This window comes from Pteronotus mesoamericanus, unplaced genomic scaffold (genome assembly GCF_021234165.1).
Source record: "Pteronotus mesoamericanus isolate MK-2021 breed Mesoamerican mustached bat unplaced genomic scaffold, CSHL_Meso_final contig_171, whole genome shotgun sequence".
Taxonomy (NCBI): Eukaryota; Metazoa; Chordata; class Mammalia; order Chiroptera; family Mormoopidae; genus Pteronotus; species Pteronotus mesoamericanus.
Window position 1 is genome coordinate 211,973 of NW_026555070.1, and position 21,696 is coordinate 233,668.

A 21,696-nucleotide genomic window follows, 5' to 3' on the forward strand; every position below is an offset into this window, starting at 1 on the left:
GGCTGGGGTTTGGTCCCCAGCTGGGGCACATACAAGAGGCAAATGATCTATATTTCTCTTCTCACATCAATGTTTCTCTCCATCTCTTTCTCCCTCCCATCTCCTATAAATAAATAAATGAATAAATGTATAAATAAATTTTTTTTAAAAAAGAAAAAGAGACAACATGAATGATCAATAAATACATTAGAAGATATCCAACTTTGTTAATGATCAAGACAATGCATAAGGCCACAATGATGTGCCATCCACACCCTCCACTCTCACCCAAACTAAAAAGTCTGATGTTATTAATTTGTGGGAAAGGTATGGAGAAAATGGTGACTTTAATTTCCTACCAACATGAGTAAAAATTAATTTTTTCACTGTTGATTACTTTAGAAAAATCGTCATTCTCCATTTTGTTCTTCTCTTTGTGTTCAATTTTAATTTAAAAAGGTTTTTTTAGCCTATTTTTCTATGTTAAATAAGAGAAAATTTATGCTGTAAAGTTGTAACACTGGAAACATGTACATGTTATGTATCTCCAAAGCCATTATAAATGAAAGGTTTGGGTCTAAAGAAAGAATGGAAAAGAAATCCAGGGCAGGACGTCTTTAGGACCAGCAACCCGTTCTCAGTCTCCCGTCACAGCCAAGATAAGAGAAAATGAGGTCTGGGGTAAAGGAACCAATCTTCTGGTGGATGTGAATACTCTAGCCAAACCCATTTCCCAACCCGCCCCCCAACACCACTCTCATGGTGGTGTATTGTCAGTCATGGACAATACAAAAGTGTAAGGAACACAGATTCCAGATGGCAGATTAAAACCTTTATTAGATTTCGAACCAAAACTCCTACTGTAATACTTCTAATATAATACAATCCCATAAAAATAAAGATGAATCACAGCCCAATTTAAAGGAAAGGTTCTGACCACATTACGTCACAAAAAGTCACACTGACTTGCAGCAAGTCATGATGAGAGCAAGACCCAGAAATAGAACTAAGGGCTAAAAGGCCGGTCAGCCCACAGGTCAAGGCCCCTACCTGGCGCGGCTCTCACTCTTTGCGGCCAGCACCACAAAACCATACACACAGGATGAGAGAAGGGGAGTGAAAGTGTGTTTGGAAAAATCAGTTCCAGCTGTCTTGGGAGGCAGGGCAGCTGGGATAACAGAGCAAGTGCGAAATAAGAACTCTCCAGAAACAATTCGTAATTCTGCTGCAGCAGAGACATTTTGCCAGCAAAGTTAAGCCTTTATTTTCATGCTCCACGTGTATGTCAGTCCCAGGGGAAGTTTCCCTTGTGAAACTGCAGATTGTGAGCTCTGACTCAGACCTCGACAACTCTTCCAGCTTCCATGCAACACATACAGAAGCTGATCCAACAGTCACTTAGCTAACGAGGAGCCACAAGCAATTGTAAAATGCAGAAACTCTACAGGTCACAAGTTAATTTTTTTTAATTGCATCAACTTGGAGACTGAAAAAACCCATTAAAATGAAGTTAATTTTTTTAAACCCTAACAACTAGTGATTAAAACTCACTCAACTGGAGAGGTCGTGTAGCAGAGTCCAAAAGGCCCACGGTTTAGAATCAAAACAAACCATGGTCTAAATTCCGGTCCTTCCCCCACCCTCAACCCCATTATCTGTGTGACCTTGAGCAAGTCGCCTAACCTCTCTTGGAACTCAGTTTCATCTGATGTTAAAACAGGCTGGTAAACAAGAATAATTCCTAGGGTTGCTATGAAACATAAATGAGAACATTTGTACAAAGTGATTGAAAAATCATAGGCACTCAATAGCAGTTTTCACAATGACTATCACAAATAACAAATCAAAATTATTTTCACAAACTCTTTAGAAAACAATTAAAACAAGAATGTTATATGGCCAAAACCCAGGAGGGCAGCCAAAGCCATGTTCAGGGATGAATTCATGGTCTTAAAAGCTTTCGCTGTATTAAAAGAATGGTATTGAATTCTTCATTTATTCATTCACTCCCCAATTTATCCCAAAAAGGATGTAGGTGAACAATGATAAATAAACCCAAGATCTGCTTTTCTTTGAAAAAAATAAGAAGAAGCACAATTAACAAATCTAAAATAGATGTAAAGGAGAATATACCAACAAGATTGTATCAAGCTCAATAGCAGGCTATTAAATCTGAAAATTTCAATGAAATGACACCTAAGAAAATGTAAATCACAAAAGTTGAATCTGAAGGACTCAGCAACTCCACCGCTGAAGAAATCCAAAACACTAAGTCAAAAAGACAGACGCATCCATGTTCACCACAGTGTTGTTTACCAGAGCCAAGACCGGGAAGCTGCCTGGGCACCCGCCACTGGATGACTGGATCAAGGAGAAGTGGTGCACACATGCAGTGGGATATTCCTCAGCTCTATCTGCACAACAGGGACCTAGACAGTATTATGCTAAGTAAAATAAGGCAGAGGAAGACAAATACCGTATGATTTCACTTATATGTGGAAACTAAAACACAAAATAAATGAACAAACAATACAGACGCAAACTCATAGATACAGCAAACATTTTGATGGTTGCCAGGTGGGAGGGGGGTTGAGAACTGGATAAAAAAGGTGAAGGGATTAACAAGTTCAAATTGGTAGTTGTAAGATAGTCATGGGGACGTAAAGTACAGCATAGGGAATATAGCCAATTAATACTGTAATGCCTATGTATGGTGTCAGAGGAACAGAAGTTTTATCAGGGAGATTACTTCTAAGTTAAATAAATGTCTAATCACTGTTGTAAACCGGAAGCTAATGTAATAATAAAATACTGTATTCAATTGTAATTGAAAAATAAAAAACTATTTTTAAAAAAAAACTGACTTAGCCTTGGCCACTGTGCTTTAGTTGATTGGAACATTGTCCCATAACCAAAAGGCTGCAGGTTTTGATTCCCGGTCAGGGTACATGCCTCAGTTGTGGGTTCAACCACTGGTCCAGGTGTATATTGGAGGCAAATAATCAATGCTTCTCTCTCGCATTGATGTTTCTCTCTCCTTCCCTTCCTCTCTCTCTAAAAGCAATGAAAAAAAATGTCCTCAGGTGAGGACTTTAAAAAACTTTAGTTTCGACTTTAAAAAGATCTTACCAGAGGTTAAAAAAAAATTTAAGCTGAATTCTCACACAATCTAGCATAAAAATTTTATAAGTTATCAAAGAATTCCCCAAAGGTTATAGTACCATGATTTTTTCCAACAAATGGCCATTTTTCAAATGATTGGGTTGATGATATAATTTAAAACATTTAAAATGAAAACTTACTTAATTCACTTTATGTGGCTAGATTATCAGATAATAAAATGAACAGACTATAAAACAGAACAGACCAAATAACAGCACAATTTCACTCATGAACACAGATGGCAAAAATAAAAAATTTAAGAAAAAATTAAGCTAACTTAGCAAATCAAATTCAACACTATGCTAAGAGAATAATTCATCACACTCAAGTAGGGTTTACCACAGGGAAGCAAGAGTGATTTTATATTAGGAAATCTATTAAACATGGATGTCAGGTAATACCATTGTTAAATATTTAATATGTCTTGAAGCCCTCATCAATGGAATAGACTATAAAACTGAAATGAGAGGTTAGGCAGGATTAGGAGAGAACATTTAGACAGGATGTTGTATAAAATTTTTAAAAAAGGTTCAAAAGTTCTATAGAATGAAATTGCACACCATGAATAAAAAACTTTTAAACTTACTAATCAATTTCACCAAGGGATTCAGTATAAAAAAGCAGACTCACAGCAGCAGCAACTAACACCAAAATCTGTGATACAGGAATCAGAAATAATCAGAGCAGGAAATAGATGGAATAAATATCTTTAAAAGCAAAATATGAAAAGATGAGAACAAATGGAGAAACTGATCATATATCTTCATGGAAAGGAAAAATATTAAGGTACTGATTTCTCAAATTAATTTACAGATTTAACACCACATGTACTGTAGGAGGCGGATTTGGAGATTCTAAAGTTCAGCAAGAAAAAATATACCCTTTGAAAAAGTGTAACAGGAGAAGAATGGATCTAAATCTATAGTAATTAAATCATATGGTACTGGAATAATAGACACAGATGAGTGAAACAGACCCTGGTTTTTGGTTTAATTTAATAAATGATTAAAAAAAAAATCAACAGTCATTGGGAGCCCGGGCTGGTGTGGTTAGGTTGATTGGGTGTCATTCCACAAAGCAAAGGGTCGTCGGTTCAATTCCCGGCCAGGGCACATGCCTGGGATGCAGTTTCAGTCCTCCATCAGGGAGCGTAAGAGAGACAACTGACTAATGTTTCTCTCTCACATCAGTGTTTCTTTCCCTCTCTTTCTCCCTCCCCCTCTAGAACAAAATAAATTAAACTTTTTTTAACAAGTCTTTGGGAAAGGAATTGATTATTTAGTAACTGGTATTTGGGAAATTAAATAACTATTCAGGAAAGTCATTTTAGGTTCTCAGTTACACCATACACAGACTTAGGTGGCTGCTGGAGCTCTAGGTCCTGGTGAAAATGTTTCATGAGTACCATCATGTTTCCCACCTTGGAGTTCTCTGATAGACAGCAAAAATGGACTCAAATTCTTCCTCTTGTGGATCGTGAGAAAGAAGATACCTACCAAGGGCTCCTGGGGGCTAACTGGGCTCCAATTTATAAACAGAGCCTGGCAACAGTTTCTAATCAGGGGCCTTTCATACCAGCTGTACTACAGGAAAAAGCCTGCACTAACTTGCCTGCCTACAGCTGCACCTAACTGCCCCCTGCACTGTGTCCCTGCTGTCTGAGCCAGCCCTTATGTAGGAGCTCCTGGAATCCTATTTCAGTCAATAGGACAGAGGCTTTCCCCATCCAATAGGACCTGTGCACCTATATCCCCAACAACATCTTCACCAATCAATCACATCGCCTTTATTCTGACCAATCAGGAGAGTGCTTTTTTGGACCAATCAAACTGCAAGGATTTGACGTCATCATTTGCATGATGACAAACCAATCACGAACCAGGGACAAAGACTTCTGTCTACATCAGTCAGCTCCCCTCTGGCTCAGGAAGCCTGCACTTTTCCTTTCCACCAAAGACTGAAGACTGTGTTTCCCTGTCTGGAGCTGAAACACCAAAGACGTCTCTCACCGGACCACAGTGGAGAACAGCAGGCAGAGCAGGGCAAAGAAGCCCAGAGCAGGCCAAAGGGGAGCAGACCTGTCTAGCTGAAGAGGGAGCTGGCCCCAAGCAGCCGTACTGCTTCATAATTGCGCTGTAACACTACTGAGCTGTCTCACAGCCATGCTGCATCCAATTGAGCCATTTACACTGAGTAAAGTTTCCTTCTTCCCTGCACCCCAAATTAAGGATTCCTGTTGGTGCTGACCTGATGCCAACAACCATTAGTTGACACCCTCCCATCAGCAGGTGGAGTCTACAGTCTTAGCCATGTGACTTGCTTTGACCAAAGGGACATTAGAACACCTGATGCACAGAAAGAAAAGCACTGTGAACTAAGGATTCATCTCCTGCTGCTCTTGGAACCTCAAAACCACCATGAGATCCAAGTACAAGCTAGCCTACTGCAGGATGAGCAGCCACAGAGAGAAATACCAAAACATCCCAGTTGACAGCCAGCACCAGCCACCAGCCCTAGCAGGGCATGCAGCCCCATCAGCCACCAATCATCTCACCAGCTGATCCCAGACCCAGGAGAGTGTCGAGCCTGTGTCTGTGGTCAGCTGGTGGGTCCAGCCCAGAAAATCTGTCCAGCTAACCCATAGAACCATAAGCCAAATGAACAACTGAGTAAAGCCATTATGTCTAGGAGTCATCTGTTACACAGCAAAAGGTAGCTGATACGAGTTCCAAGAGAAGGCCCTTTTTCCTCCCAATAAACTGCCCCCTGTGGGTTTAAGGCAGTCTGAGTAGATTCCCATTACCTGTATCCCCAGCTGACCGAGATGCTCAATGCTAAGTCAAGAAAGACAAATTCAGACTGAGGTTCCCTCCCTCACTTCCTTCTCCATCCTAAATTTACTTCCTCTAGACCCACACCCTTTTTATTCTGCTTACGCTGAAAAGCACTGTTCCCTGGTCCCAGAGACAGAGGGCAAACCAGGAAGGATCTGACACATTCCTCATTCTTGGTCACCCAAAGGCATGGTGACACTCTCAGCCCCAGTCAACATACCTACTCCCCCTTCCTTGTTCCTCTTCTCACTCAAATGTGCCTATAATAGCCTCTTTGTTCCATTCAACTTTCCCAAGACACTTCTTTGTCTATTCCAGAGACTCTCAAAGGGGTACAGAGGTTGGGGAAAAACACTCTTGATTGTTACATTTTATACTTAAGGAGAAAAATCAAGCTCATAGTACAGAAGAAGAATAGGATTTTTATTTTCATCAAAAAAAGGGATATCATATACAAGTTGAGGGGGAAAAAATTCTGAGACTGATTCCCTTACAATTTCTTCACTGTACATAAGGAAACAGAGGCTGAGAAAAGCTCGACAATTTGTCCAAGTTCACACAAGACACAGGATTCAAATGCAGGTCTGTCTAACTGCAGAGCTATCTTTTACCATGAAGTGAAAAGCTCTCGAGCAGTTTTGCCCAACAGAGCTTCCTGGAATGATGGAAATGTTCCACATCTGCACTGTCTAAGTGTGGCGAGTGCAATTGAGGAATGAATGTTTGATTTTATTTAACTTTAATTTATGTAAACTTAGCTACATAGCTAGTGGGTTATTAGTTGGGTCTAGAATATCAGCTCTAGAATATCAGCAAGGTGGTTCTACACCGCCATCAACGGTGAGACCCTCAACATCTTTACCCTCCTAAATCTCACCCGACAACCCAGGAGAAGTGGGAATTCAAAGAGATAAGACCTTAAGGGGAAAGCAACATAAGGGAAACAGGGTTGCCACCAAACCTAGGAAAGGCCTCTATAAATGTTCTTTTTTAAAAAAAAATACATTTTATTAATTATGCTATTACGGTTATCCCAATTTTCCCCCTTTGCCCCCCTCCACCTGGTACCCTCTTCTGGCCAGCACTCACCACACCACTCTCCTCCCCTGCTTAGTTCATGTCTATGGTTTGTGCATCTAAGTTCTTTGGCTTCTCCATTTCCTACACTATTATTAAGCTCTCCCTGTCTATTTTGTACCTACTATTTGTGCTTCTTATTCCCTGCACCTTTTCCCCCGTTCTCCCTCTTTCCCCTCCCCACTGATAACCCTCCAAATGATCTCCATTTCTATGATTCTGTTCCTTCTGCTTGTTTGCTCAGTTTGGTTTTTAGATTCAGTTGCTGACAGCTCTCATTTTGTTTGTTTGCCATGTTCTGGTCTTTTTTTAAAGGGAACTATATAAGAATAGTTCTCTTTAACAGTTCATATAATAATGGTTGGTGATGATGAACTCCTTTAGTTTTACCTTGTCTGGGAAGTACTTCATCTGCCCTTCAATTCTAAATGATGGCTCTGCTCGACTCCGTAACCTTGGATGTAGGTCCTTGCTTTTCATCACTTTGAGTACTTCTTCCCAGTCCCTTCTTGACTGCAAAGTTCCTTTTGAGAAATCAGCTGACAGTCTTATGGGAACTCCTTCGTAGTTAACTATCTGCTTTTCTCTTGCTGCTTTTAAGATTCTCTCTTTATCTTTAACCTTTGGCATTGTAATTATGATGTGCCTTGGTGTGGTCTTCTTTGGGTCCATCTTGTTTGGAACACTGTGCTTCCTAGACTTGGACGTTTTCTTTCATTATTTTTTCAGATAAGTTTTCCATTTCTTTCTCTTCCTCTTCTTCTGGCCCTGCTTTGATTCAGATGTTGGTATGTTTTAAGTTGTCCCAGAGGCTCCTTTGTCTATTCTCATTTTTGTTCCAAATCATTGATTTGATTCTCGGCTTTATCCCCTCCAATGTTGGTTCCCTGTAGATTTTTCTTTCTTTCACTTAATGTAGCCTTTATTTCTGCCTGGGTCTTGTTTATGCTGTTGAAGTACCCAATGAGTTCCCCGAACATTCTAATAATTAGTGTTTTGAACTCTGCATATGATAAATTGCTTATCTCCATTTCATTTGTTTAGCTCTTTTTTTCTGGAGTTTTCTTCTGTTCTTTCATTTGGGCCATATTTCATTGTCTCCTCATTTCGGCAGCCTCCCCTGTGTTTGTTTCTGGGTGTTAGGTAGAGCTGCTATGACTCCTTGTCTTAGTAGCGTGGCCTATTGTAGAAAAGGGCACCTGTAAATTGTACAGGGAACCTTAGGTGATCTCCAGGGTGGGACAAACCATTTCACCACTTCGTGGCTCTGCAGGGGAGAGCTTGGAGAGGTGACCGGCCTCTGGAGGTTTGCCCGGGAGGAAGCTGTCCCCTGGCACTCACCCTGTTGCCAGTCACTTCAGTTTCCCCCTGTACGCCTCTGGTGCCCTTCCAGCTACTGCTCTGGTGCTGAATCCCAGAGCGTGTAGGTCTGCCTAAGTCCTAAGACCTTTGCGGACCCTTTAGTAGGAGTCTCCTGAGAATCCTGCAGTTTCTTCCACCACCCCAACCCCCACTGATTTTTACAGCCAGAAGGCATGGCACTGGAACCCTGGGCTGGGTGGTCTGGTCTGGGGTTAAAATCCTGTGCTCCCAAGGTATCCCTTCTGATCTTTATCTACCACACGTGAGTACGGGACTGCCCATTCTGCCACCTCTCCATGCCACGCCACATCTCCACACCTCTCCACCTGTCTGTGCCTCTCTGCGCCTTCCACCTGTCTGGATGAATATGGCTTCTTTAAATCCTTGGTTGTCGGACTTCCACACAGCTCGATTTTCTAACAAATCTGAATGATATCTGTTTTGTAGTGTAGTTACAATCTTTGCTATAGTTGTGTGAGGAGGCAAATCATGTTTACCCATGCCTCCATCTTGACCAGAAGTCTCTCTAAATGTTCCAATGCCACCTACAATAAAATAGACAACCCATTCCCTTTTACACCCATTCAGTCAGCAACAAGAGGTCCTGAATAGCTGATTCCCATGGACTGTTTCAGGCTGGCTAGACCCTTGCCAAGGTCTCCTTCGCTAAGGTAAGACAAACTTAGAAATCTGTCTGCTGCTGAGTGGGCAACATTAGTACTTTGGGTCAAGGGAAAACAATTGATGTCATTTTCTTATTTCTTTGATTATGAGTTTGTAACTCATGACCTGGGTCTACTTGAACTTTCTTCATCCCTCCTCCCAAAAACTCTGGGCCACTGTGGCATGTGTCCTTTACTTTCTAACATCCCCTAACTCCTATTTTTCACTCTGTTAAATGCCTGGCACTGTTACTTACAATCCCCATCAGGGAACACTTGTAAATATAACACTCCCAAAGCAAGAAGCTCCCAAATCAAATCAAGCAGTGCTTGTGAGTCTCTTTCAAAAAGAGTCTTTCAAAACTGTAAAGACAGTCTGTGAAGAATTATGGTCAAAAGTCCTAGACCAGATAGCTTCACAGACAAATTTAACCTATCATTCAAAGAAGAACTAACACCTATCCCTCTCAAAATATTCCAAAAATTTCAACAGCAGCGAAGACTTCCAAGCTCTTTCTAAGAGGCCAGCATTACTCTAATTCCAAAAGCAGGTAAAGACACTACAAAAAAGAAAAGTATAGTCCAAGACCCGGAGGAACATAGATGCTAAAATCCTCCACAAAACATTAGCAAAATGAATCCAACAATGCATCAAAAAGATCATACTAGTACTATGGTCAAGTGAGATTTAATCTGGAGATGCAAGGTTGGTACAGTATTCACAAATCAATAAACATGATATACCACATAAACAAAATGAAGAATAAAAACCACATGATTATATCAATAGAGACAGAAAAAAACATTTGATAAAATCCAGCAAGATCTGTGATAAAAACTCTCAGCCAAGTAGGAAGAGAAGGGACATACCCTCAACAGAATAAAGGTCATGTATGACAAACCCACAGCCAACGTCATACTCAATGGGCAAAAACTAAAAGTGCTTTCCTTAAGATCAGGAACAAGACAGGGATGTCGGCTTTCACTCCTCTTATTCAACATAGTACTGCAAGTCCAAGCCACAGCAATCAGACAAGACAAAACAAAATGCACCCAAATTGGAAAGGAGGAAGTAAAACTCATTATTCACAGATGACATAATAGTGTACATAGAAAACCCTAAAGACTGCCAAAAAACTGCTCGATCTAAAAAATGACTTCAGCAATGTAACACAATACAACATTAATATTCAGAAATTGGTGACATTTTTATATACCAATAATGAACTACCAGAAAGAGAAATTAAGAAAACAATCCCACTTAATATTGCTACAAAAATAATAAGGAACTTAGAAATAAATGTAACCAAGGAGGTAAAAGACCGGACTCAGAAAACTATAGGACACTGAAGAAAGAAACTGAGGAAGATACAAATAAGCGGAAGCATATACCATGTTCATGGATAAGGAGGATTAACACCATTAAGATGTCCATACTACCCAAAGCAATCTATACATTCAATACAATTCCTATTAAAATATCAATGACATATTTTATAGATCTAGAACAAATATTCCAAAAATTTATATGAAACCAAAAAAGACCCAAACAGCTTCAGTAATCTTGAGAAAGAAGACCAAAGTGAAAGGTATCATAATACCTAATATTAAACTATACTACAAGGCCACTATAATCAAAACAGCCCAGTAGGGCATAAGACCAGGCATATAGATCAATGAAACAGAACAAGGAACTCAGAAAGAAACCCATGCCTTTACAATCCATGCCTTTATGATCAATTAATATTTGACAAAGGAGGCAACAGCATACAATGGAGTAAAGACAGTCTCTTCAATAAATGGTGTTGGGAAAATTGAACAGGTACATGCCAAAAACAATGAAACTAGACCACCAAATCATACCCTACACAAGAATAAACTCAACATGGATAAAGACTTAAAGATGTCTCAAAACCATAAATATCCTAGAAGAAAATATAGGCAGTTAAAATCTCAGACAGCTCTCGTAGCAATATTTTTGCCAATATATATCCTGCACCAAGAAAAACAAAGGAAAAAGCAAATAAATGGGACTGCATCAAACTAAAAAGCTTTTGCACAATCAAAGAAACCATCCAAAAAAATGAAAAGGGAACCCACTGTACAGGAGAACATACTGCCACTGATACATCTGATACGGGGTTAATTTCCAAAATATATAAAAAACTTACACAATTGAACACCAGGAAGACAAACAATCCAATTAAAAGATGGGCAAAGGACCTGCATAGGCACTTCTCCAAGGAAGACATACAGAGGGCCCAGAGATATATGAAAAAATGCTCAACATCACTAGTATCAGAGAAATGCAAATTAAAACCGCAATGAGATACCACCTCACACTTGTCGGAATGGCTGTCATCAATAAATCTACAAATGAGTAGTGTTGGTGAAGATGTGCAGACAAGGGAGCCTTAGTGCACTGTTGGTGGGAACGTGGATTGGTGTAGCCACTGTGGAAAACAGGATGGAGTCACCTCAAAAGAATTAAAAATGGAACTGCCTTATTACCCAGTGATCCCACTTCTGGGAATATATCCTAAGGATCCTGAAACATTAACCAGAATATATGCACCCCCGTGTTCATAAACAATGTTATTTACAGTAGCCAAGATCTGGAAACAGCCCCAATGCCCATCATTAGATGAGTGGATAAAAAAAGCTGTGGTACATTTACACAATGGAACACTATGCGGCGGGAAAAAAAAGGAAATGTTACCCTTTGGCACAGCATAGATTATTATGCTAAGTGAAATAAGCCGGTCAGAGAAAGACAAATATGGTATGATCTCACTGACATGTGGAATGTAATGAATAAAATAAACTGACAAAACAAGAACAGAGGCGTGGACCCATGGGACAGACTGACAGCTGTCAGCGGGGAGGGGGAGGGAAGGTCTGGATGACAGAGGGTGAAGCGATGAGCCACAGACCCCATCCGCATGGCCTATGGACACAGACAAGAGCGTGGCGACGGCCTCAGGGAATGGGAGCTGGGGGGCTGCGGGGAACTGGGCAAAGCAGGGGAAGGTCAGGACATCTGTATTAGTGTCAACAATAAAAATAAAGTAAAAAAAGAATCATGTCCTCTTCTGAACCATGTGAGCGTCTTTAAGACAACTGTCCAACTTTTTTCTTCATCAAACTCAGTCCCACGAGAGACACTTTTCCTTTGTCAGATCCATATATTGTTTTCCATCTGTCATGTGTCACAAGGTCAGCTGTCCACTATCTTCCTTACAACCGTGAACCCTAAGATCAACTTGGGTTTTTTTCGCCCTTATGAAATTCTTTTGCAAATGACCCTCACACCTCCTGCCCGTAGAAACATAATTTTCTCAGCAACACTTGCTTCTGTAAAGACAAAGTTTTATTATGAAGATCAGTCTGTGCCTTGTTTATCAAAACCTAAAAAAGGGCGGCCCGTGGGTATCTCTGGGATGAATAACAAAATTTGTAGAATTTAAAAAGGAAAAAAAATAGCCAAAGTGCACCCCACCACCCATAGCCTTGCCCCGGGGAAGGAGCCCAGGGACCTCCTCTGAAATGGCTGGCAGCAAACCATGCTGGTGGGGGCAGAACGTGTTAAATAAAACCCACCGAAGGGACAGCCTGAGTCTCATCCTGACTCTGGGTCCAGCGGACAGAGGGCAATGAGAGTGGTCAGCCACATTCGCACTAGGGGACACGCCTCAGGCCCAAGAGCCCAGTTCTCCAACCGGGAGAGTGTAAGGAAGAGACAGAGGACACCTGCGTACTAGAGCTTCTGAGCACTGGGGCTCAGTGCCGGACCATGGCTGGTGGTGAGGACCCTCTCCGCATTGCACGGCGCCGGGTGGCACCCCTCGCCCCACTAGCTCAATGCCAGTAGCACAGCCCCACCACCACCAGGCGGTAGCAACCAAAAATGTCTTTAGACATTGCCAAATGTCCCCAGCGAGGCAAAATCACCCTGCGCTGAGAATCACTGCTGTAGATCCAAAGAGACATATCAGTTTTTTTAATGGGCAAGACTAAACTATATTGTCTAGAGACTCACACTTGAGTGATAAAACTATACAGAAAGAAGGAAGCCACTAGTAGGAGAGACAGGACAGTGTCCACTTTGTGGGGGGAGGAGCAGCTGTGACAGGGACGGAGCCCAGGGAAGGCCTCCCAGGGCAGCGGGTGGTGCTGGCCGAGAGCTTTTTCTCAGCCAGGCGGGGGCTATGGCTGTCCATCTTAAAGGAATTCATTCGGCTACATGTTTTGTGTGGTTTTCTGCATCTGTGCTTTCTTGGACAATAAATTTTTTTTAAATAAAACTAAAAGCAAAAAAAAATAAAAAAATAAAGGAACCTTGCCTCAATATATTAAACAAAGAATTACCAAATGACTCAGCAATGCCACTCCTCGATATATTCCCCCAAGAGAACTGAAAGTAAGTAATCAAACAAAAGCTGACACAAATGCCTCCATCAGTGCTATTCACAAGGTCCATCAATAAGTACAATGGAATATTATTCAGCAGTAAAAAGAAATGAAGCCCCCATGCATGCTACCATGTAGGAGAACCTCAAAATTATACGAAGTGAAAAAAAAGCAAGACATGGAAGTCTCATCATGTATGATTCTATTTATAGGAAACATCCAGAACAGGTAAGTCCACAGAAGGAAAGTAGATGAGTGGTTGACAGGGACTGGCAGGACAGTGAGTGACAAAATATTCTGGAACTAGACAGTGACGATGGTTGTACAGCCCCATAAACGTGCTAAATGTCACTCACAGTGAATCTTATGTGCACTTTACTATAATAAAAAAGAAAAAAACAAAAAAAATACATTGTTCTTTAAAGAAGAGCTAGTTTAAATGCTCCAGATCCAACCTATCTTATCTTGCATACTTCCCACTACATATCCAATTGCTTTGCAAACGTGAAAACCCTCCACCTTGGCCACGAGGCCAAGACAAGAGCCCCGTTCACACGCGGACAAGCGTCACAAGTGGTCAATGACCAGCATCCGCTGCATACACTCTGTGCCAACGAAACTAGGGAACAGCTCTTGAAACCCTGTTCTTATCAGATCTTCTGATGAGAACAGTTTCCTTCCTAGACGACCACTTGGAAACAGTTAGAGCCTTCCAGGCAGACCTGCTTTATAGAAAGCAGCCATTATTAAAGATCAAAGACTCTCCCTGAGGGACAAAGCCAGAAGCAAAGAAACTTCTATAATAGAAGGTCAAGTAACTATTTACCCAAAACCCAAAACTGTCCAGGCACTTGAGGATTATAGGCTTTAAGACCTGCCCCCGCCCCCCTCCCCGCCCCGCAAACAACACCCACCCCCCCACACACCAATTTGCGACATGCTCCATCCCCTGCCTGTTTCCTGTGGCTTGAGGCTGGGTTGGGAGAGCTCAGTCAGACTCACTTAGCATCTGAGCAAAGGAGCCCAAAGTGCTGTCACGTACATCACCACACCGCAACAGACAATGGCACCCGCAACAGACAATGGAGCCAAAAGGAGAGTGAGTCTCTTGTTAATTTGTTTCCCACTGGCAACATTATTTATCTCTAAGTATGTGCAGGCATTTAGCCTGAGCTAAAAAGACAGGAGAAGGAGGGGACAGAGGGAAGAAGGGAGGGAAGAAGGGAGGGAAGAGAGAGGGTGCTGAGAAGAAAAGGCATACAATTTGGGAAAGACAACATTCTGTCAGGTCCAGGTGCAGGGAGAGAGGACAGACCACAGGGAGCCAGCCAGCTCCTAGGCTCCCAGTCCCATAGGGGCTGAGGGCCCTGGGACTTCCCTGGGGTATTTCAGGTGCCCAGTCACAAAGAACAGATTTTAATTCTGACAAAGGGTCTGGTGACGCAGTAGGAAATAACTGGTCAATGAATTTTGTCAAGTAGGACAGAGAAAAAAAAAAACTCGTCAGACCAGTTACCAAGTTACCAGAGAGCCACCTTTCCATAATGAGATTTAACTCTTATCCCACCTTCTGCCAACGTACTGGGCCAATTTGGTTCTCTAGGCAAAAAGCTAGCTGAATTGGTAGTCCTGTATTCCCTCCAAGAAGCTGGGCTCTTGTTAAAACTAAGTCTGGGTCTTCACTACTAAAACTTCAGACAGTACTGTGCCAAGGATGCCCACGTGGCCAACTAGTCTACCTTTCTTCAGTCCACCCCTGCACCTACTTTAAGACTTTATGTCCACCTGGCTTATAACCTTACAGTTAACTCCCTTGACTTTCTCCCCAACTCAGCAGGGACTTTGGGGTCCTAGCAACATGCCTGGCTCAGCAATGTCAGTATCAGTAGAAAGGGTCCATCCTGAACACAGCCCCAGGGTAACCTGTGATTTCTCCACCACGCCCGCAGGAGCACATCTGTTTTCAGAGCACAGAATGGCCCAGGCCTCCCCTCACAGCGTGAGGCAGTCTCCTCACTCACGTCCACAAAAGACCTCCACTTCCATCACTGCCTCCCCACCTGAACACCCTACCCTCATCCCTCTTTTTAAGTTCACTGCCACCCAAACCAAACCACATCTTTATAACCACTCCCATCTGGAGCAGTCTCCCTCCTTCCACACAGGCCAATGGCAATGTATTTACCATCAGCCCTGGCAAGGCGGAGGGAGGCTCAGAACACACACACTGGAGCACTTCTTCTGTCCCCGCTATTCACAGATCCAATCATCTCCAAAACTGAAATTCATCTTAAAAATTCCAATCATCTGCCCTGGCCAGTGTGGCTCAGTTAACTGGGTGTCATTCCCGTGAACCAAAAGGTCGCTGATTTGATTCCCAGACAGGGCACATGCCTATGGTTGTGGGTTTGGTCCCCAGTCAAGGCACGTACGGAAGGCAACCCAGTCGATGATTCTCTCTCACATCAATGTTGCTGTCCCCCTCCCATTCCCTCTCTCCAAAATTAAAAAAGAAAAAGAAAAAAGAAAAGAAAAATTCCAATCACCCTAAGATAAAGAAGTCACAAAAACCACATAATTTTTTCAGTACAGTGCTTTTAATTCTGTCCTAGATTTTTAAAAAGATCTGCGACAATATAAAAAGGCATAAATATGAATTAATAAACCTCACATGTTACATGATCTACTGTCCTTTTAAATATTATTATTACCGTTCAGTATCCATGTGTACATGCTAAACTTTCCTACTTTCTGTATGGACTACAGTGACATAGCCACAAAGGAATTTAATTCATCAAGATTCCATCCTGTTGTCTAGAGAAACGTCATGATTTCCAGGTGCTCTGGCTCCAAAGGTATCTAGAACCACCAGCCCCATGACAGACAAGGGGGCCTACCTCGGCGGCGGCACTTCCCGCTGCCTGCCTTGAATGGCTACTCACTCCTGCCTTCCAACTCCCCCGCCTGCAGCAAGGGCTCCTGAGGGCCAAGGATGACATCCCATACTTCGTAGGCCCTTGGGGCCCACGAGGGGCAGGGAGACTGTACAGCCTAATGCTATGATGGTTCCATCTTTCTCTGAAAACAGCCATCCCCAGATGCCCCCTCACCTTTATAAGGTACAAAGCCAAGAACAGCGGTTGCCACTGTTTTGTTCTGTAAAGGGCCATGTAGCCTCTGTTGCAACTACCCAACTCTCTCCTCACGGCTAATGCAGCCACAGGCAATGCTTACATGAATAAAAGAACAAGTATAGCTGTGTCGCAATGAAACTTTACTTAGGAACATTGAAATATTTATTTCACATTATTTTCACCTCTCACAACATATTACCCTTTAGACTTCCCCCCACAAAACTTTTTAAAAGTGTAAAAAGCGTTCTTAGCTCACAAGCCATCTGACAGTTGCCAGCAGGCTGAATATGGTCTGCACATAATAGTAGTTTGCTGACCTCTGGTCAAGGACACCAGATAAGCCTAAGGTCAACCCATTTCCCAGCAAGGTCTGCTAGAGTACTTAATTATTCTTCAAGCCTCAGCGTTCCCTTCTATAAGAACGGAACATCCTCTCATATGAGGAGGATTCCATGAGTTCTTAGCACCTAGTAAGTGCCCAAACACATTAGTCATGAGTGGTCAAAGATGTCACTACTTACCTACATGACAGGTGCTGGGGACACAATAAATGCCACAGTCCCTGTATTCCAGAGAACTGAGCCTATGGGGGAGGCAGCTAACTGAAGATGGAATGAGAAGGGCTCTTAATAGGGAGTGGCCAGAATGTTGGCAGGGACAAATTCTAGGGGGCCTTCCGCCCCAAGTTCTTTGTTCTCTGCTGGTTCAGAGCTCAGATTCTGAGTCGGAATACACAGGCTCATTAGGGGTCTGACCTGGAACAAGGGCCTCGGCAGCCTCGCCTGCGGCAGGGACTGCCGGCGGGCCTGCGCGCAGCATCACAGCAGCGCCCTGCACACAACAAGCATGGGTTGCCAAGGAGATTCTGACTGTTAAAATATTAAAGGCAGAGCTAAACCATGAAAGAAGGAATAAAGAGTTTCAATATGAAGCTAAAACTTCTGCTTCAAAGCAAACCCTTCAAGAGTAGGCATGCATTTAAATATTCAATGTTTAATATAAATAGAGCGCCAAACTTGCAGAGGATCTGAAACACAAATGGAAATCCAGACTCAGGGAGGAGGGCCTGTCCCCTCTGCTCCCCGCTTCTGCTTTCCTGCTGACGTCTGTCTGTGGCGTCGCCAGCCATCTTTCTGGCACCCAGCATGCCCAGCCTCACCCACCCCTCTGACTGGCAGCAAGCAGCTGGGTGGCCTCCCAGGGAAACAACGCCAGTCGATTTGGCTAGAGCAGCTGGTCAAGCGAGCCCTGTGGTTTCTAGTACCCCTAAAAGCGCAGCTCAAGGTCTCCAGAGCACTGGGAGCTGAGGCAACCAGTGAGCAGAGTGGTCTTCCCTCTGGAGCAGCAGGTCCAGTGCCCAACCTTCATCATAGACATGCCTACCCTCTGCCTAACCTCAGACTAAAGAGAGAAATGCAGCCAAGACTTGGCAGGTATTCATTCACTCAGCAGCTTGTCTGCCCAGAAAGTGGTGGACCCATGGCACTTAGGAGAAGCTTCCAGAACACTCGCAGAGGCAATGGGCTAAGTGCACCTTCTGCACCATCTCGTTGAACCCCTGAACCACAACGGTAACAGGCAGGTCCCGTAATTTTCCCCATTTTTCAAATGAGGAAACTAAAGCTTGACCCAGAATGGCTGAACAGGACTCCAAGCAATTCTGCCAGACCGCCTGGCCCTGGCGGGTGGGGCTCAGGGAACTGAGCGCCGGACTGTGAACCAAAGGGCCGCTGGTGCCATTCCCAGTCAGGGCGCAGGCCTGGGTTGCAGGCCAGGTCCCCAGCAGGGGGCGCATGAGAGGCAACCACACAGTGATGTTTCTCTCCCTCTTTCGCCCTCCCTTCCCCTCTCTAGAAATGAGTAAGTAAAATAAAATAAAAAGGTAAAAAAAATTCTGCCAGACCCCCAGCATTCATGTAACCACTTTGGACCAGACCAAGCGAGGCCAATTTCAAGGCCTGAATGACACACGCATTCTCTGACCCCAAAGACTAGTTTAAAGCTTCAACCACGCTTTTACCCACAGACATCTCGCTGTTGTGACTCTCCCCACAAGGGTACTCAGTCATGTATTCAGTGCCTGTATTTGCCACTCAAAGATCCTCTCCCAAGACCCCCAATGCCTGGCACATAGTCAGCTCTCAATAAACATGTCTCCTGATCAAGCTTCTCCTCCCTGTGGGTACCCAGTTCCTTGCATTTGGCCTTTTCTGGTATCTTCACCCAAAATCTATAAAAAGAGTGATGGCGAAAAAAAATCTTGAGCCGCACAGCACAGTGACTTTTTCCTTTTAATTACCCTAGCCATTAAGAACCTTGCCTAAAGCATTACTGTTTGGGGGACAGGTGGAAAAAGGGGCACTTTAGAGAACGCTTAAACTGGGTCCAGAGGACAACCCAATACCTTCATCCCAAATGCTGACCAGTCCCCAGAAGCTCCCACAGCCTGGCAAACATGCAGGAAGAAGACAAAGTCTATGGATGTTCAAGGGGGTGTTTGAGAGTGTTCTAGGGGACTAGATGTCTGTCTCCTAAGACTGGGGAGTATCCTCTAAGGGCTCACTTCAGTCTGCTTGGCATTCAAAAGTCCCAGGCAATGTTAAATATGATTTCTGAAGCTACAACAACAGGTAAGGCAAGCATTTTAAAAACTGGAAATGCACACCCATGTTCATAGCAGCATTAATCACAACAGCTAAAACATGGAAGTAGCCCAAGAGCCCATCCATGAATAAATGGATAAACAAAATGTGGTCCATCCACACAAGGGCATATTATTCAGCCTTAAAAAGCAAAGAAAACACCGACACCTGCTACAACATGGATGAACCTCGAGGACGTTATGATCAGTGAAAGAAGCCAGACACAAAAGGAGAAATAATGGGTGAGCCCGGTCCCAGGAGGTCCCTAGAGGAGTCAGACCCACAGGGCCAGAGAGGAGGTGGGGGAGGGGGCAGAGGGCAGGGGGAGGGGAAGGAGTGGGGAGTGAGTGTTGAACGGGGACAGAGCTCCAGTTTGGGAGGATGAGAAAGTCATAGTGACGGATGCTGGTGACAGCGGCAAGACGCTCGAATGCACTCAATGCTACTGAGCTGTGCACTTACAATGGTCACAATGGTGAATTTTACATTATGTGTATTTTATCACAATAAAAAAAAATTTTTTAAGCCAGAGTTGAGTTATATATACTCAACAGACAATGGCAAAACAGTTCAAAGAACAATTGTTTGTAGACATCTGTCACCAGGACAAAGCGATGCTTCCCCTATGGGACCCACCACTAATTATGAACCAGGAACAGCCAACACAGTGGCCAAGTGCCAGGAACTTAGAATCCCAGCAGGTGTCGGCTGCAGCGACACATGTGGAGCAGCACCTTCCCCTGTAACAAAACCCCCACTGCTGGAAAAGCAGGCTTTGTTCTCAAGAGCAAAAGGTTTAAAAAAAAAAAAACTGCTGAAAATATCAGGGCCATTTGCAGATAACACTGTCCTGGATATTTTGACTAAAATGGATACATAAATAAACCTACAGAAGAATGTCTTAAATTATATCCCAAGACATATGAGCCCAGAGAATTTCAAACAAGCTCCTAAATTTGGAGAACTCAGCCTTGGGATAAAAGTATTCACTGTTTTCCCTGGTGCCCCATCCAGAAGTGGCTCTCCTGTTTCTAAACAGAGGGCACAACCCCCAAAAAAGCACACACATGCTTTTTTGTGTCTCAGACTTGGTGCAAATCCCAGTTTCTTTTATTAGCTGTGCGGTCTTAGGCTAATTAAGTAACCTCTCTGGTCTCTAAAGCAAGGATAACAAAGCTCCCCTTGCAGCTGTAGTTTAGCTTCTCTCTGCCCTGACCTATCAACATTCTCAAAATTTCTCCACAATACAACCACCATCCCCTCCCCCAACCACAATCCCCCAGGTTCTCCTTCCCTTCACTGCCCAACCTTTCAGAAGAGGTGTGGTGGTCTCCACTCTCAGCTCTCCCACCATCTCACAGATGTTTCCTACATCCAACATCTGTGCAGTGGAAAGGTACCTCTCTGGGGCTCTGATGGAGTCCTCACTGACAACTCCACAGGCTCTACTCAGGACTCACCCTACACAGCTTCCTGGCAGCTTTGGGCGCGGGTGAGAAGACCCTCCTTTCTCCCTTCACCTGTCTTTTGTGATACAACAACCCACTCACATTCTACCACCTCGATCTCATGAACACTAATTCTCCCCAGGGAATTCCACAATGTAGGAAAGAGTCCATGAGACAGTAAACAAATAATGAGTGGGGGTGGGGGGGGGGTTGGAGACACAGTGGGGTGGGGGGGGGAAGACTTGTCTCCCTGGATGTCAAAACATTATAAAACTACAATGATTAGAACAGTAATGGCCCTGGTGCCAGAAAAGACAGATGTATTTCCAAATACCCAGAACCAGACCCCGAATCAACAATGAAGGGGTAGACTTCTACATTAAACAGCACTTGACCCCAACTTGCTATTTTGGGGAAAATGGACACCCCTTCGAATCATGCACACAAATAGATACCAAACGTCCTGGGTGAATACTTTTGATGATAATAATTGAAATAGAAAACTTGAAAAAAAACATTCATTTTTTGATACAAAGGGACTCTCTAAGCATCAAGTAACATGAGAGGAACGTGCAAATCCGACTCTGAGCTCCATGGGCACCCCAAGCTTCTCTGGCAACGGACATCTAGCACATTTGAAGAAAAATGCCTAAGAACACAACTAGCAAAGGGTTAATAGTCTGCATCTATGAAAGCTGCCTACAGATTAACAATTCAAAAACCACTAAGGTCCTAAAAAATAAACAAAGGATATGAACAGGAAGAGAAAACCTAAAGGACAAATATGTTTTAAAAGATCCAACCCTGATAGCAATCAAAGAAATGCAAATAGAGTAGTGACAACACATCAGCTCCGCCCTCAGTGAGTTATGAAAGATGTTTCCAATGACTCGAAGCTGGCCAAGGTGTTCCCTCTCGGCCCATGCTAGGAGGAGTGCCACTGGGGCAACATTTCCGGAAAGCCACTGGGCAATCAGGATCAAGAA

General features: G+C 43.3%; 1 protein-coding gene across 2 annotated transcripts in view; it reads right to left on the reverse strand.

The window, feature by feature from the left end:
* INSR (insulin receptor) overlaps positions 1–21,696 on the reverse strand; it is a 168,133-nt gene that overhangs the window by 130,361 nt on the left and 16,076 nt on the right. The gene's annotated exons all lie outside the window — the stretch shown is intronic.